A 19,814-nucleotide genomic window follows, 5' to 3' on the forward strand; every position below is an offset into this window, starting at 1 on the left:
GGAAGGAAGGAAGGAAGGAAGGAAGGAAGGAAGGAAGGAAGGAAGGAGGGAGGGAAGGAGGGAAGGAAAGAAAGAAAAGAAAAAAGAAAAGAAAAAAGAAAAGAAAAAAAGAAAAGAAAAGAAAGCTAAACAAAATACATCTGTGGGGTCAAATGAGGCCCAAACTCTACCAGGTTATGACTCATGACTTCAAGGAACCATTTACTTTTCATGGTTTGAATCTGGGAACATTGATCTTAAAAGCAAAAACAGTAAAATACAGCTGGACCCCAAACAGTGACAGGTTTGGCGAGCTTATTAAAGTACAGACCTGAGTATCTTAACCAGATGATGTTCACAAAACCACGGATGAATGGTGCAGGGCTCATGTTTAAGAGTTAGCCCAGATGGACTGGGCGGAGCTGGTTAAAGACCCATCTTTCCTGGAAATCATTTCCCTTTCATTTCCCCCCATAAAAGTCCAGGTGTGCCTTCCACTCTGTTACATGTCAAAGAGGAGACTCTTCCCAAATGATCTTCATTCCTTTGGTCACCATCTGTGCCCCCAAACCCTGCTTCCAACAGACGTGCTGCTGTCAACACCATCAAGACAGAAGCATTTCTCATAATAAATGCAGAATGCTGTGCTGATTCCCCTTCCATGAGTTTAGACTGATGAGATTTTGTTCTCTAGAGAGTACACAGTGAAGGCAGACCAGTACTGACAAACCTAAAGGGTACAGAACAAATGGATCACAGCATCAATTAAATTAATAAAGAAAAGGAAACGTAGTAGATAAAACTAAGTAAATCTCTCTATCAGATATATCATTTGCAAATATTCTCTCCCATTCTGTAGATTGTCTCTTGTCAATTATAAAAACTAATTAAATAAATAACTCGTGGATCAAAGAAATAAGAATTTTTTAAAAAAACTTAAAGGACTGGGATACGTATATACTAGAGAGGGTTTTAGGAAGACATTGTGTGGCCAGAAAGGGACAAAAGAAACCTCATGCTTCTACTTCCCTTCCTTCATCTGTGAACAGGAGATAATGCCCCATTTCAGAGTCCTGTATTTTCTGTTTTCCATGGTTGTTTTGAATATCATATCATAAAAAATGTACATGAAATTAGCTTGAAAACTGGGAATTATTGGCAAATGTAAGGGATGAAAAGGGCCTAGTCAGGTAATAAACTGAGATTGTGGGAGATGTGCTCAAGAGGTTCCTTTTACCAGAAAAAGTAACCATGTAAGCCCTGGTCACAGGACCAACTAGAGACAGTGTGCAATGGAGAAGCGCCAAGGAGGAGAGGGCAGGACATGGGGGCTGGGCCTGAGTCCTACACCCCCGCTTGCCACTGGCCCCAGAGTTGGCAGCAGACCTTGACCAGCTGCCAGGCTGGAAACACGAAGTAGTCACCAAGGTTCTTGTTTCTTACATTTCTCCAGCCTCCGAGAACACAGACATCTCATCTCCTGTAGCCACCCCAAGACCCAAGAACTGTGGCACTATCAATCTGATTTTCTTCATTGCACTCTCCGCATGGTTATTATGGGATGGATTCAATACGATTATTGAGTGTGCACCTACCCCATGCCTATTACAGCCTTGTACTAGGCACTGTGAAGGGTTCAAAATTATTCTTTTCCCTCAAATGGTCAGAAAGGTTAACTTTATCTTTGGTAGAGTAGAGATCTACTCACAGAGAAAAGAAAATGGGCCCAGGAGGATGGAAAAAAAAGGGATCTGGGTCCAAGAAAAACCAAGGGCATTCCCCCATTTTAAGCCATAATGGCTATAAAAGGAGTTTTGAGGGAGGAGCAGAGATGCTCTAATGCTGTGATGAGGAGGAGGAATTTTGGGGTCCTGCAATGTCAGCCCTCTTTGGTATTTGTAGAAAGATTAATGACTTAATAGATGTTCAATTAATTTTAGAGTTTGAACCTAGGTGTTTTCTGAATATGACACTACTCAGACTAGTCAGGAAGAGAATCAATTTATTGTGTGGTACAAGCAGAGGAGTTAAATCAAAACACAGAACTATACTAATTTGTTAAAGTGATGAAACATATTCTGCCAGTAGGGAGAGACCAGTGTGGTCAGAGCAGTAGGGTAAAGCATCAGAGAGAGAACCAAGAAGGGCTAAGACAGTGGAAAGGATTTCATTAAGCTGGTGAAAGTGCAGGTGGGATTTGCTGAGATGTGGAAAAAGAACATAAACAGGAACATTCCCCCACTTCTAAGCCATAATGGCTATGAAAGCCCAGAGCTTTTCAAAATGCCAAGTGCTTTCGTAGTGATTATTATTTTAAGCCTCACAAAACCACACATCCATATGTCATTCCCCCATTTTATAGATTTGAAAATTGAGTGTTACTACCAAGGCTTGCTCAGCGGTCAGAGCCAGTAAGCGGCAGAATCAGGTCTCTAACTCATAGCTAGGGGTCTCTCCACACACCTAGTCCTAAAGGAGGAACTGGGATCTCTCGAGCATCTCATGTGCTTTAAAGCTGAGCTCTGTGACTTCCAAAGCTTGTCCCCAAGGAATGTGAGTCAGCAAGCAGAGTTAGAGGGAAGGAAGGACTCAGAGCAGGAACAAGAGGTATGGGTGAGATGGAGGGGAGGCCAGCCGATGGGAGGCCTCAAGAACAGAGTGAGGAGAACTTGGCCGACATCCCACAAACGACAGGCTGAGCACAAACTATGATCCCTGAACAAACTAAACCTACGTGTTATGTGGTTCATCGGGTCTTAAGGGATAGACATGCTCTCAGACAAGAGCCCTCCTGTCCCCTCACTTTTCTGAAAAAAATAATGAAAACACTCACTCAAGAGAAGACCAACCTGTGGTAACTAAACCCTTTTGGAAGAAAGCATTCCATCCATGCAGAGAGAGGTAGAAAGAAACATGTGCGGAGACGGTTTTGCTATCTGGTGAGAGAGATGTCAACATACCATCAGCTTAAACACCAAGCTGAGAAGTCTAAGGAAATTTGAGGAGTCAAATTGTGCACCATCTCAGAATACAAGGTCCCAGGAGAAACAAAAGTATTCACATTCAGCCCCTAAAATTAACTCTCTTTCTCCTCCTTCCATTCATAGACCTTATCAGGTGTGAAATCAGACACTGTCTCTGGCCTATTCTGAAAGGCATTTGTGTGTGTGTGTGTGTGTGTGTGTAACTCTGTATGTGTGTGTACACACACAGAGAGAGAGAGAAGAGTACAGAATTATTCCACCGAAAAACCAGGTAAAAGGAAAAACCACTGCTTTCATTGAAGGATTACTAGGTGTTCGTTTGCCCACTACTCTCTCTTTTCTTTGAGAATTTTAAACAAACAGAAGAAGGTAAAGCAAGCTAAGCTTCAATCCCTGGTAATACGACATGTCTAGGAGCAGAGATGTGAGAAAGAAAGGAAACCTGGTGGAATAAAAATGTTAAATTCACAGAATCTATATGGATTCTGTTCGTTTTTTAGAAAGAAGTGGTGATAATTACAAGCCAGCCAATGAACTTTGCCCCACCCCCTACTGTTTCCTGCCTGTCTCTTCCCAAGGGGTGCCTTTGGTGCCCGTGTAATGACAAGCCCGTTATTTTTATACGTTAACTTTCCTAGCTAAGCATCACGCAGTACTTTCTTGCTGACTAGCAGCTGGGTGATGGCTATAAAATCAATCCCCATACTTATGTTGAGGAGGTGTTTGTATGTTTTGGAGTCTTGATCAATACTCAGCATATGAGTCTTGTGCAGAAAAGTGTAACAGGATGGGTTGGAGACTACTTATTTGAAAGGAAAATACTCGAGATAAAAGAAAGATGATTGAATACTAAGAACATACTAATTTATGGACATCTGTTCACTTCATCTCTAATGTCCCCAAGAAACAGGGATTCCTAAAATAATCTGCCAGTGTCAAGCATGAAGTCTTCCCCTGGAAGAGAAAAGGAAGGTAACTGAGATGAGGTCACTTTCTACTCTTCCTGGACACTGTGGTAGGGATGTTACCATCTATGTAGACCTCACAGCACCCTGCAACAGAAGATGCATTGTCATTTTTAACCACGAGGACCAGAGAGACCAAGTAAGGTGCCTAAAGTCACCCAAGGACTCCACACCTCAGACTTGTCATTCTGTTCACTCATTTATTCACTTGTTCATTAATTTATTGAGCACTGACTCTGTGGTAGGCTCTGCATTAAGGACTATAGATATAAAGCTAAATAATATACACTGTCCCATTCATGAAAAGTTTGTATCATTTGTCTATTGTGATTTCCAAAACCACAGGAAATCTCTTCCAGTGGCATAACCTAGTGACTGCTTTCCCCAAGGAAAGGACATTGCCCGTCATTGGTGCAGCCTCTCTTCCCTTTTTTTCTTTCCTTCCTTTTTTCTTTCCTTCCTTTCCATGTTCCTTTGTTCCATTTCTTTTTTTTTTTTTTAGAAGGAAAGAAATTACAAGACTTAGTATTGATCCTACTTAGTATTGATCAATGTATGATGATCACTGGAAACATAATGTCCCAAACCCCATAGAACTATTTTAGGTGAATCAATTCCAGAAAAATCAGAAACAAAAGGGTTTCATAGTCAAGGAATTTGATAAAACTAGGTATACAGCACTTCCTCTAAGGATTCACAATACACACCAGCATTTGCAAGACTCCCAGAAGTGCTTATTTGTCATTGCTTAATGTGGCATCCCCCTAAGCTTTTCCAAGCATTGGAATACATAATTACAACTTGCAAAACAGTTTTCCAAGATTGGCATTTGAGGAGAAACTGCACTGGGGCTTAGCTTAACCATTTGATTGGGGAAAAGTAAGTGAACCTTTACTTCCGTTGGAGGTAGCATCTTGCAGAAGAGCACAGAATTTGATAACGGAAGACCTTAGTTCAAGTCCACAATTTGCTACGTACTAAATAAGAAAACTTGAACAAGCGACTTAACCTTTTTGAGCCTTTGCTTCCTTATATAATAAGTGTACTGGATAATACATACCTTGACCTTATTTTTACGATTAGAGATTATGTATGTACCTTTTAAATGCCTGACAATGCCCAGCAAACAAGTGCACAATATAACACCTATTTTAAAATATAAGACATATACAGTTAACTCACAATGAAAAAGATGTGTATTCTAATCTACTGTTCCATGATTTAAGAATGTCTTTCAGCTACCAGTCATCCACATATTTGCTAGAGACTCTGGAGAAACTGCATATATTTTTATAAATGACTGACTAGAGTCACTCTTACAAGAAATACTTCTAAAACAAGAAAATTGGCTTTTACCATTGTTGGCATCGTGGTACAATCAACTTAACTAATTGCAAGAGGCTGACAAGAAATTATGCAAAAGGAAAAAGAAAACATTACATGAGAAATTATTATTTTTACCTTTCATTTTCCGCTCTTATTCTTCCTTTGTATTGTATTCATTTCGTTGCAATTTCTCTTTTCTTTCTACATTGTATTTACTTTTATCTTTACCACATAAGTTAAATAAACATTTTTAAGCTGCATTTTTTTCTAATAATCAAAATTGAAAATAAAATGGAATCTCTTAACATCCCATTATCTAAAACAAAGAATTTACTCCACCTCCTTTCTACTCCCATTTCCTAAGCCTTTGTTTAATACCATTTGGTAGATAAAGGCAAGAATATAGTTGAAATTGTTTTTAACTAATATGTCTTTCAGCAATTATGTTTGACATTTATGTTCAGCATTGAAACCATATTTATAAAAGTATCTAGACAATCTTTTTTACGTGCTCCAATTAAGCATAGTATGAAGAATAAAGTAAATTTATATTTATGACCAGATTAAGATGCTTTTGAATGAAGTTACCAAAGGTCTGGAAATCATATTCTCATTTCTTTAAAAATATATTCAATAAATAAAAAAAATTTGTATCTTGAAATCTCTACACCAAAATTATGTTAATGATAGGTATGTGTGGAAAATGCAATTATGTATGATTTTTAAATATTTTGCCTACCTTGTATTTCCCAGCTTTTCTAAAACGAGGACATAGCATTTGTTTAATAAAGAAAAAATGGGCTACTAAAGAGACAGTGAGTTGCTTGCATCTGCATGAACTGCTCTTAACAATCTTCATTTATTAAAGTGACAGTAAAGGGAGCTTTATAAAGACATAAACTCATAAGAACAAACAGAGCAGGAGAAAGGAAAACAGCAACACAGCTTTGGAAGCTGGAAAGCAGATGGCCCATGGTAATTGACTTAGCAGACCCAAGAAAGCGGAATTCTAAGCTGACAGTGGGAAAAGCCATGAACAACCCAATTTACCCTGAAGAACACCCAAAACACTCAGAAATTGGCAGCACCAGGTACCTCTATAAGGGGGAGGTGAAGGTCAGACAAAAGAAGGATTTGTGCAAGTCCGTTGAAGAAGTAATTAGATCCCCGAGTACCCCCCTCTACCTTAGGTGGCCAACCAACAGCCCATCCCTTCCCAGCCTTCCCCCAACTTCTACATAAAACTGGAAGTTTATTCTTTAGAGACTGTATAGCAGAAGGCTCTGGACAAGGGGATATCAGATACAGGTGAGGGCAAGGGTGCTGGACCATACCAGAAATAAAGGGGTTTGGCACACACTCGGACTACCACCACCCCTCCTTTCCAGTCTCTGCCCTGCACAGCTTCCAATGCAGTCACCCAGGTTTTATGCCTCCAAGGGTTGGTTCCCCGGTGAAACAGCCAAGTCAACTCAAAACGCAAGCACACCAACAATCAATAAGCCCCATCCAAGTGCTCCCCAGCTGTGAACTGTATTGATGTAGTAAATGAGAAAATAAACACTGAATAGAAAGCAAACCAACAGTACCAGTAAATATATAAATATATCAGGGGAAAATGGAAAGATTGGGGGCTGTGAGGACTCGGAGTATCTCTGTGTGGCTGTATGTGTCTGGGGAAACCAGAAGAGTAAATCTTTGTGCTTCCATTGTGAGAAGTAGCAATATAAATATGTTATAAGGAGAGACATGGGGCAGGGCGCGGTGGCTCACGCCTGTAATCCCAGCACTTTGGGAGGCCGAAGCCGGCAGATCACGAGGTCAGGAGATGGAGACCATCCTGGCTAACACGGTGAAACCCCGTCTCTGCCAAAAATACAAAAAAAAAAAAAATTAGCCGGGCATGGTGGGGGCGCCTGTAGTCCCAGCTAGTCCGGAGGCTGAGGCGGGAGAATGGCGTAAACCCGGGAGGCGGAGCTTGCAGTGAGCCGAGATGGCGCCACTGCCCTCCAGCCTGGGCAACAGAGCGAGACTCCGTCTCTAAATAAATAAATAAATAAATAAAATAATAGAGAGAGAGACATGGAGGAAAATGCTAAAACAATCTACGGAAAGATTGGTGGCCTCTGAGACGGTCGAGATGATGAGAAGTTAGGGGTAGGTGGATGACTGCTGCTCTTCATAACAAGCTCTACAAACGTGTTTCATTTCTTAAACAATGATAAAAATAAAAATAAATCAACGAGAACATGATTTTGTTACATGATGAGACAAAACGGAAATCTCAATGAATTAAAAATAGAAGCCACATTCTTTAGATATAATACAGAAAATTACATATTAATAAATCAATGTTAAAAAGTTAACTACCTTTCCTGATACAAACTCTTAACAAACAAGATAGGATCAAGGAGAATAAGTCATAAATAATCTTATATCATGAGTTAAATCCTATGTCATGGGTTAAAACAAAATCAATCCCATCTCAATGAGCTCCATGTAGACTAACTCAATAAAGACAGAGAAAAGAGAAAGCTTTGGGGAGCCCAGTCTATAAGACCTACCCAAGCCTACAGCTCCAGAGCTTTTCTCCCTGTCAGTTAACACAAAGTCAGCCTTGTCTTAGGGCATATGCTAAAACAACTTCCGTAAAAGTTAAGGAGTCACGGGGGAGGAAATGGGGAGTTATTGGTCAAAAGATACAAGTTGCAGTTAAGACAGGAGGAATAAGTTTTGAGATCTACTGTACACAGCAGGGTAACTACAGTTGATAATAATAATATATTGTAAATTTCAAAATAACTTAGTAAATTTCAAATGTCTTACCAGACAAAATAATAAGCAAGTGGGGTGATAGATATGTTAATTAGCCTGATTTAATCATTCATCATTGTGTGTGTGTGTGTGTGTGTCTCAAAATATCACATGGTACCCTTCAAATATGTACAACAATTTGTCAATTAAAAATGATATTAATTTTTTTTAAAAGTTAAGGAGTCAGACTTCTTTTTCAATGTAGCACAAAAAATATGTAGGAAGCTCTTTGATCAGTTTGAAGAAGCCTATTCAAAGTATAAAACAGTGAGTCAAATCACAAAGTAAATTCAGGTTGAGTATCCCTTAAATGAAATACCTGGAACTAGAAGTGTTTTAAATTTCAGATTTTTTTCAGATTTTGAAATATTTGCGTTATACATACTGGTTAAGCACCCCTGATGCAAAAATGCAAAATCTAAAATGTTCCAGTAATCAATTATTTCCTTTGGGCATAAACTTTGAGTGTCATGCCATTACTCCCAAAGTTTTAGATTTTGGAGCATTTTGGATTTCAGATTTTTGGATTAGGAAGGCTCAACCTGTATTCACATATTTAATACATTAAATTTTTAAAACTCTGTATGTTGAAAAAACTAAATAACAGTAAATGGTAAATGACTAGGAAAAATTATTAGCAAATTTATAAATATGATAAAGAGTCAATATCTATACCAGATTTTTAAATTCTTATAAAAATCAATAGGAGAAATACTAATATATCAATATAAAAGAGAAAAAGAACATGACCAAAAAACTCATGAGAGAAAAAAATAAGGTCAACCCAAAACATGTGGGAAATGGAAAACATGTCCAACTTCTAATTTTTTTAACTACAAATTAAAATTCCTATTAAATTAAAATATATTTTAAAGGTAATTGCTAATAGAGGTAAAAAAAGAAAAAAGCAAGTATTCTCATATATTTCCACTGGAAATTTAACTTGGAAAGCTATTTGGCAATATGTATTATAAGTCATAAAATTGCTCATACTTTTGAATCAATAATACTTCTAGAAATCTATCCTAAGTAAATGAGAGATGTAGTAAAAGATTCATGTACAAAAATATTTATCACGCAGCTATGATCCCACAATAGGGAAAAGATTCAGTAAACTATAGTATGGTCCTGTAATAGAATATTAGGTAGGAATTAAAAGTCATATTTTTGAAGAATATTTAATAACATAAGTAAATGTTTATGATAAAATACTAATGTTAAAAACACATGGTACAAATTATATATAATAATGATTCCAATTTTACATGCATATATCAAATTTTGTTATATGTGCATATATACTCTATATGTGTATTCAAAACTACTGGAAGGAAATATATGAAAATTAATAGTAGTTAACCCCAAGTAAAAAGATCATGAGTAAGTTCTTTAACTTTCTTAAGCTTTCCAAACATTTCTATAGTGAGTATAAATTACTTTCAAGTGACAAATGTAATAGAAATAAAGTAGTAATTATCCTTACCATAAAAATAGAAATGTTAACCACATATATAATCCATATTAAAATCTCCATAATTCTGAATTTGTGAAAATTTGGACACAAGCCAGATTGAAGTTTGCTTTTGATTGGTAAACCCTTCATAAAAACCCTTCAGAATACCTAAGTCTGACAAATAAGAGTAGAAAAGGAAATAAAATAATAAAATGGGTACCATATACAAAGCACTTAAACCAAGTATTTTACCATGCCTTCTACCATTTATGAGGTCCTTATGATAGCTTCCCCCTTTTATGGATGAAGATTCTCTGTCGTTGGAAGGAGCATCTCACTGGTCACCCCTGAGATGCCCTTGTCCAAGTAAGCATGGACCATTTGAAGGCAGCAACTGCTCGGCTCACAACATCTCCCCTCTCTTTCTGGCTCTGCCCCAGGTCCTTTGCCTACCTTGCAAGGCAACATCACTTAGCATCCCATCCCCAACACTCACACTGCCATCCCCCTCAGTGGGCCTGCTGTTTCTGTGACATGGCACAGGAGGAGACCCAGGTCAGCTCCTGAGTTGACCACCCTTCTTGTTCACCACCCACAGGAAATTCCAGCATCTTCCCTGTGAAACCCAAGGGCTTCCAAATACTTGCTGGAGGCTTTCTCTAGAGAATCACAAAAATCCAAAGAAGCGATTACTTCTCCTGAGGCAAGGGAGGCAAAAATATAGACATTGCCTATGGTTGCTAGAGGGTGGAATAATTACTGCTTGTTTTATCACATTTGTTTTATTGGCGTAAAATATACATAACATAAAATTTAACATCTTAGCTATTTTTAAAATTTTTTTATTTTTTATAGATGGGGTCTTGCTCTGTAGCCCAGGCTGGAATACAGTGGTGCAATCCCAGCTTACTGCAATCACAGCTTACTGCAGTCTCAAACTCCTGGGCTTAAGCAATCCTCCCACTCCAGCCTCCTGAGTAGCTGGGACTATAGATGTGTGCCACCATGCCTAGCTTGCTTGTTTATTTGTTTATTTATTTATTGTAAAGACAGGGTCTCATTATGTTTCCCAGACTGTTTTTGAACTCCTAGCCTCAAGCCATTCTCTTGCCTTGGTCTTTAACCATTTTTAAGTGTACAATTCAATGTTATTAAATATATTCATATTGTTGTGTAACCATCACACCCAGAATTCTTTTCTTCTCTATAAACTGAGATGCTATTCCCATCAAACAATAGTTCCCCTTTCTCCTCTCCCTCAGCTCCTGGCAATCACCATTTTATTTGTTTCTATGCTCTTGACTATTCTAAGTATCTTATGTAAGTGTAATCATACAGTATTTGTCTTTTTGTGACTGGCTTTTTTCACTTAGCATAATGTCCCCAAGATTCATCCATATTGTAGCCTGTGTCATAACTTCCTTCCTTTTTATGACTGAATACTATTCCATGGTATTGTGTATACCACATTCTGTTTATCCATTCATCCATCGGCAACCACTTAGGTCAATCCCACATTTTATCTATTGTGAACCAATGTTGCTATAAACATAAGTATACAAGTATCTTTTCAGATCCTGCTTTCAATTCTTTGGGGTATATACCCAGAAACAAAATTGCTAAATCATAGGGTAATTCTATGTTTGTTTTTTGAGGAACTGTCACACTGCTTTCCACAGTGGTTGTATCATTTTACTTTCACATCAAAAGTGCATAAGGATTTCATTTTCTCCATATCCTTGCCAGCACTGGTTGTTCTCAGTTTGTTTTTTTGGGTTTCTTTTTTTTCTGATAGTAGCAATAGTAGTCACTCCTAATGGGTGTAAGGTAGCATCTCATTGTAGTTTTGCTTTGCATTTTCCTAAAGGTAGTGATATTGAACATCTTTTTAACATGCCATTATTGGCCATTTGTATATCTTCTTTGGAGAAGTACCTGTTCAAGTCCTTTTCCTACATTTCTTTACTATAAAAATAGAAATGTTAACTACATATATAATCCATATTAAAAACTCCATAATTCTGAATTCTGAATCCAGTTGTTTGATTTTTGTCGTTGTTGAATTTTAGGAGTTCTCTATATATTCTGGATATTAATCTCTTTATTCCATATATGATTTGCAAATATTTTCTTCCATTCTGTGGGTTGCCTTTTTACTCTGTTGATGTTGCTTTTTGATGCACAAAATTTTTCAATTTTCATGAAGTCTCATTTGTCTATTTTTTCTCTTCTTGCCTGTGTCTTTGGTGTTATATCCAAGAAACCATTGCCAAATTCAATATCATGAAAATTTTTTTCCTATGTTTTCTTCTAAGAATTTTATAATTTTATATCTTTCATTTAGGTCTTTGATCCATTTTGAGTTAACGCTTGTATATGATGTTAGATAACAGTCAAACCCCATTTTTTGCTTGTTGATATTCTGTTTTCCCCACACCATATGTTGAATGTACTCACTACTTTTTAACTTTTTTCAAGATCCTAACCAGAAAGAAAGGGAAAAAATGGCATTTCAAGAAATTAGCCTGCATTATATTTTTATGTATTATATGTCTTCAGGGAGAAATTTTTAGTGCCGTCAGGAATTTTTGAGGCATCCACACATATAAAATCAATTAATATGCCACTTACAAATTAGTATCATAACTTATCATGATAAACTTCCTGATTGCCACTAATCAGAATGGATTGAATGAATGAGTGAACAAAGGAATTGAATGAATAATATTTGTTAGTCATAGTATATCATTTTTAATTGGGATTTCATGTGTTCATGCTACTCTCTTTTAAATAATAATATTGTACTAGAGTATTTATCCCCACTTATTCTCAGCCTGACAGTTACTTAATATTAATATCAAAATTCAACCAAATTGAATGTGGGATGTAGGTGGCAGCAGTAGTGGCCTGTCCAACCATTGTCCATACCTGGCTCTCTATAAAACAGACCTTGACAGGTTTATACTCATGTGAAATCACTTGGTGGTTTTGTGATTCAGATAAAAAGTCTAACTCTGAGGAACTAGAATCCATCAACAGTTGCTTCCATATGAAATACTACAGAGAGACCCTAAAACTCAGGTCTGCAGAAAGAAAAGCAAACTGTCTCCTCCAGGATGCAACCACCTCAAATGAGCTTTCATCTAATGAAAGTGCACTAACTGCAGCAGCTTAGGAACATACATGGCTAACTGTCCTTTCTACAAACCATAGTAAAGATCCAAAGTGCTTTGACCCCAACACCTGCCACAGAAAAGAACAGATGACTCACAACCCAGAGGTCTTGGCTTTCAACAGGATGCTAGTGGCTCGAATTATTCATGGAGTGACTGTGCTCGAATTATTCATGGAGTGACTCTGCTCTGGTGATTAAAGCAAAGTGGTAATACTTTGCATATGTCTGTGCTACAAGCATTTTTCATGGCACAACTGCAAATTTCTTATAGGAAGACCCAGACCAGGTTGCATGAAAGGGACAAATCTCTCAACTCAATAAAACGGGGCAAATTTGGAAGGAAAATCTTGTTGGCTGGAAGTCAGAAGCTAAAAAGAGTAAACAGAATCATAACATAAAATTTTGTGTGTGATGATATGCAAATGACAGAAAGTAAAATATTTCTTCTTAATGTGTCTCTCAATTTAGCCCACAGTTCGTATATTCTCCATATATCAACATACCAGGAAGAACTCACAGGGGTACCATGCTATACTCAAAATATAGATAATCTCCTAAAATTTACAGTTTATTTTGCTTTTTAAATTAAGTAATGATTTAAATGTTTAAAGGAAAGCTGATCATTTCATAGTAATTTTCTTACAAATTAAATATGTATCATTTAATTGGTATGGCTTAGAGTTTGGGAATTTCCTTGAAAGACTGCCCATCTACACTGAGAATATTACATGGAAAATACATTTCATACACTATACACTTTTTAGCATTTTGTGTTGGAATGTAACTTTCCACTTCTCCAGTTAGATGTCACAAATTTCGACTACACAGAATATATCTAGGAACATTCCTAGAGATTTTAAAGGACTTGAGTTGTAAAGGAAAAAACAAATATGTGTTACGAATCACGGTAGTTTATTCTTAGGAGAAGCATAGCAACAAAGACATTCTAAACAGCATTTAAAATTGTTCTAAGAGTTTAAAAAGTTAAGGAATTTTGAAACATCAACATAAGACTTCACTGAACCAAGAATGTGTTAAAATAGTAGCCTTGCAAAGTAGTTAGTGATTCCATGTCCAGACATTGCATTTTGTTTAAAGATAATTAGAATTGACTCCCTGGACCACTTAAACTCATATCATGTATACCACTACAGAGAAATATTCCAAAAATGCAAAAGATCAATTATGTATTACCGCTTAGTTGGTTAATGTTATGAATTCTTCCATCCATGTGGATTTTCTACTTCTTGTGTATTTGTGACAGATTGGATCCAGCAAAACATCACAAAAATTCACATTTGTCATGAAGTTGGAAGAAAATGGCTGCATTTGCACAAATCCAACACCAGTGATCAAAATAAGGCCCAAGGGCAATCCTTCCAGATAATGAACCAGTTATATTATATTTGATGGTTGGTATGTAAGCACCTGGAAGATAAGGAACCCACTTTACTCATCTCTATGTCCACAGCACCAGGTGCAGGGTTTGGCATGAAAATTACACTCAATAAATGTTAAACAGAAGATGAGTTTTTAAACATCTCTGTTGAAACATTATGAGAAAACACAAAATGCTATATAAAGCCCTACAGAGCCATTCAGGAATTTATATGTCACCTCTTCTCTGCCCAACTATATGCTAAATAATGTGAAACTAAAAGAAAAATAGGCTGGGCGTGGTGGTTCATGCCTGTAATCCCAGCACTTAGGGAGGCCAAGGCAGGTGGATCACTTGAGGTCAGGAGTTCAAGACCAGTCTGGTCAACATGGCAAAACCCCATCTCTACTAAAAATACAAAAATTAGCCTAGCGTGCTGGTGCATGCCTATAATCCCAGCTACTCTGGAGGCTGAGGCATAAGAATCACTTGAACCAAGGAGAAGGAGGTTGCAGTGAACCGAGATCAGCCACTGCACTCCAGCCTGGGCAACACAGAGAGACCCTGTCTCAAAAAAATGTATATATATGCAAAAAATATAGAGTATAATGTTGGCCTTTGAGAGGCAGGACTGAGACGGGCATTAAGAGCATGAAGATTAGAATCAGAGAGCTCTGGGTTTCAATTCACACTTTACTACTTGGGCAAGTTGTTAACCACTTTGCACTTCCACCTTCTCAGCCTTAAAAATAGGACAACAATACTTGGCAGAGTTCTTATGACACTTAGAGGTCATGCACATAATTAATGAACTTAACACATAATGGGTGCTTAATAAATTGTAACTACTACTACTAGATGCAAAGATCTGAAAAAATAAAATTGACATAATATTGTTAGAGAACACACAAGCAAATACTAAGCTGTGTGGAACTGACACAAGCATAACAGGAGTCCAGAGAAAGAATAAAGTCGGTGAGCTGGAGCAGTCAGCTGAGTCCTTGTGGGAAAGGCAAGGAAGAGAGCTGGATCAGGAAGAACTGTCAAGTCAGGAAGGGAGATTGCTGAGAACAGAGGGTGGCAGCTGTGAGAGGGTGGGTAGAACAGGGCAGAGCATGTGTATGAGGCGAGGGCAGAGGGAAGGGCTGTATTGGAGGTGGTGCCACATTGGAAGCAATTCATCTGGTTTCTCAATGACAGGCTGGAGAAGGGTCTTCTGTTTGGTCTGTTGCTAAGTAATGATTTTCCCAAATCTATCAAGATTGGAGAATGAGGTTTAGAATTTCTCTAATAAAAGTATTTGTTTTCTTAAAAAAAGTTATAGGGAAGAGGGTAAAGAGATTCCATTGTCCTGTAATTCTTAAGCACTGAAAACGGCATTATTTTCGGGAACTTGGATGTCTGAAACAATATGTTAATTATTATGGATAATGCTGTTTTATCGGTAAGCAGTAGTTCTAAAAATAAGTAGATAGCAACTAATTATAGAGCATCTCAATATACCAGTGTTTGATGGGAACTGTGGGCACTTCAGATGACCAGGAGCACCAAACACGTCCGTGGTCTACCTCAAACCACCCAGATCCTGTAGGAGGAATCTACAGTCTGCATTCAGTCCCAAAGAAAAACCCTAGAATAGACCCTCCATGTCAGAGTAAATGTGACTGGAACATGAGCAATGTTTACAGAACCCACATTATAATATATCACCCACAAAAGCCCACTCTGGGGGAAAAAAAAAAAAAAAAAAAAAACAGCAAGCATGGAGAATGTATGCAATTAGAACGTTCCTACTTAACTCAGGTAAAAAGGCCCAGTTCCTGAAAGACTTTCACAGAGTACTGAGGATCTCAAAGGCCTAACTGCCATCTGCAATGCTGGTTCTTACATTTTTAAGGCTTGTGGTGTTGAGTGAACAGTTGAGTAAGAAAATACAACCAATCATTGTCAATGAAAAAAAAAAAGCATCTTAATTCTTGTTGTACTTTTGACTAACCAAGAATAGAATCAAAAAGGCAGAATCTCCTAAGGGCAAAAGTTAGCCATTCTACCTCAAATTTTTATTAGGCCACCATTTCATATAAATCACATGAAAGGGCTGCATGCTCTCAGTCAGCAATATGAGCTGTGAAGTATCCAAATATCTAGGTCTGACCTAGGCACTGGAATAAAGCCCTTTGTTCTCTCAGCAAATATGGGAGGCTCTTAAAGAAACCGGTAAGTTCAAGGTCCATTTTCAAAAGGAAGGAATGGTTTTATAGCAATGCCCCTCCTACCCCAGACAAGTTGCTGAGATTCTATGAGAAGGCAGAGTGCTCTCTCCCCCAGGTAATGATGTGACATTCTCCATTCATTGTGCTTTCAAATCTCAGCTCCAATCACTTGCCGTCCCATTTGTTTTCCATATCTCTTTTACCAGAAACATAGCAAAGCCTTTCATTTTTTTTTTCCTTCAAGATCAGAGACACATCTGCAGATGGAATTTTCAAATTACGGAAGCACTAATATAATCTGTTGATGTTACTATTTTTCTTTTCACACACATGCTGGGAAGTGAAAGTTTGAATACATGAAAACCCAAACAGGACCAAGGAGGGTTTTATAACAAGAAAGAAGAAGAGGGAGAGGGACACGGATGAGGCAGAGAGGGAGACAGGAGGTGGAGGGAGAAAAACCGAAGGAAGAAGAGACAGTGGGAGAGAGGGAGCAAGACAGAGAGAAAGAAATGGGGGCAGGGAGGAAGACAGAGAGAAAGAGAACAAAGTCCAAGGAAGATAAAAGTTTTTAAAAACCTTTAACTCCTCTCATCAACCTTCATCTCTTGTCAAGAGTTCTTCACAAGTTTTTTACACATGAAACTTAACTCCAGTCTGTTTAGTTAATTATGAAAAACCAACGTGGAAACCATTCTTTCAGTGTGTAAATTTATTCACCAGGTGTTGTCCACCCACTGCCCTCCTGTTCTCAAGCCGACAAGAGCAGCCCCAGGCACCTGAAGAGCAGGGGATCCACAGGGAACCAGAAGATGCCAGGTGGGAGAAGGGAGGCCCTGTTTCCCTACCCTACTGGACTTGAATTTTAAAAAGATAACAACTTGGTGAGGCTAGGACTGTATCCCAGGGTCAGTGTTAAGAGGGAACCACCTGGCTTGAAGTCTGTGTGTTTGCAAGCCGACCCACTTTACAGGCCCAGGGCACCTTTCTCCAGCTGCTCTCTGTGTTGGGTGCTAAGAGCTCACAGCTTCATTCATCTCTGAAGAAACTCCTCTTCAGATGGGAGGTTATGCATCCCCCCACACCGCCTTTTATGTAGGGGGTATCTTGGGAGCCTGAACAGTGCGGTCTGAGCTCCCAGAAAAGGGGTGCCTGCCAAGCAAAAGTCTCTCCTATTGGCCACTGTGTTAGCTTGGGTTCCGTAGAAGGAGAACTAAAAGATTCCTGTGAAAGCTCAGGAGAAACCTGTAAGAGAGAAAGAGGAGCAGGACACAAAGGGGAAAATGCTCAGCTGGGATGTGGCTGCAGCTGAAGTCAAGTTTCAGCTTTATCCTATGGGCAGTTCTGGAGCATGAATTACAACTCAGAATTACAGTCTCAGCATAAATTACCACCACTACTACCATATCATGCAGTCATTGGTTGCAGGTTGCCCCTACAAAAGAGGGGAGATGCATAACCTGAAGACAGGTTTCCCCAGATATGAATGAAGCTGTGAGCGCTTTGCATCTGACACTTAGAGCAGCTGAAGAGAGGGGCCCTGGCCCCAAAAAGAGAGCCTAGGAAGGGCACCAACCCGCTGCCAAGAGCCCTGTGTTTCTCAAATTAAGTTCAGTCCTTCCAGGAACAGCTTCTCTGGGATTGTGACTGCTCAGCATGTCTAGGGAAACATAAAAGGAAGACTCATTTGAGAGAATACAGTCTCAGCTACTCCATTGGTCCTGAGCTAGAACTGATGACTTCAATTCATCACCCTTATCCCACCCTAAACCATCCTAGATTCCTTCACCCTTAGTGGCTTTTCTCCTGGTCAAGATAAGACCACACAGGCCACTGGCAGAGGGTTCTCATCTCATCCCTGAAGAATTTGAGCCACTGATTACTATGCCTTTAACAGATCAGCATTCCTATAATTGTCCATTGACTGTTAGAATTGACAGGGAAGGGATGCCCCAGTGGATCATCGGACTGCAGAACATTTTCCTGTCTGTCCCCATGACTTGGCAGCAACCCTACTTCCTCATGATGATGGGGGTCAATTACCTCTGCCAATAGACCAAGTCTTATTTTTGCCTGCTCTCCTGGCATGTTGAGTCCAAAGTGACCAGTCACAGCCACAGCTTTAAATTTAGTATAATTCCTACTCTGAACCTTTGTGGAAGTATTCCCATCTGAGAATCAGAATGTATATATCCACAGAACCTAAAATTGAAGATGGAAAGCATGAATTCCCCAAGTGGGTCCCTGGGAGTGATTGGGGAGCAGGTCCCCTCCTATTTTCATCCCCTGGTTTCATGGGGATGAAAATACATCCATGTATTCTACCCAGTGTCCACAGGTCAAGATGAATATGGCATCCTGAAATGTACTACCCCAGCCCCACAGGGTATCACCTACAAGCTGGAGCCTCAGCTGTCACCTTGAAGGGGTCATGCCACCATCACATCAGGCTGCATGGCCTGGGGCAGGACCAGTGGATCCCATGGTTCTGTGCTCACCGTCATGACTCCTTTGCTATGGAGTGGGTCCCTTGCTTCACAGTGATATTTTGCAGGACCCTGTGTCCAATTTTCAGACACTCTGTGAGCCCTCAAATAGCCAGGTGGAGCAGGAAAGAAAAACCCATGCCCAAGAGATGTGTTAATCCTGTGCAGGATGAAGTCTTGATTTTCCCCAGGTGGAAAGGTTCCAATGTAATCAACTTGCCAGTGAGTTGGCCAAGGGAAGGGCTGGCTGACATCTTATCCACGTGGTTATTTAATGACACTCCTGCAGTGGATGTTCTCTGGTGAGCATCACTATGTGATACAAAGCTCCTCACACTTTATTCCTGCTCCCACATCATCAGTCACATGCTTCTTCCCCAGACTACTTTGTCTTCTATCTTCTGACCATGATCTCTCCAGGCCCCAACCACCAGCAAAGCCAATCACTCATGCCCATACATCTGTGGAAATGTTTACCTTGGATTACTTCTCTCTTCACACAAAATGAATGGCCAAGTTCTCTGCCTAAAGCTCCCCATCCCTGAGGATTTCCCCTCAGCACTCCTAGGCAGGGTGGTAGTCTAACAGCTGTCTATTTTTGGCTTGCACCAATATACTGTGCCCACCATGCCCAGGCTTTTTTCTCTTCTATCAGCTGGTCATGGGAAAACTCCCATGAAACCATAGGTGAGAGCTGAGGGAGAGCCATCCATGCAACAGTGGTAGATGACATGGAATCCCTGTCATCTGTTCATTCAGCTACTGTGCCCTCTGAGCTTTCTTAAGCCAACCCTGGATGTAACACTTCCTTCTTGCAATGACTCATTGCCTTAGGGGACATGACATCCCAAGCTCATAATGAACACTTCTGACCACATGGCCACTTGCTGTCCTGTAATTAGACTCTCAGTCTCTGTTGGAGCCCAATAGCTTGCTAACAATTCCTTTTCAAATAGTGAATTGTTGTCCGCTATGGATGATATGACCTTGCTCAAGAACCCCAGGAGCTGGTCGCTCTGCTGTGACTCTTCTCTCTCTCTC

This window comes from Piliocolobus tephrosceles, chromosome 14 (assembly GCF_002776525.5).
Source record: "Piliocolobus tephrosceles isolate RC106 chromosome 14, ASM277652v3, whole genome shotgun sequence".
Lineage (NCBI taxonomy): Eukaryota > Metazoa > Chordata > Mammalia > Primates > Cercopithecidae > Piliocolobus > Piliocolobus tephrosceles.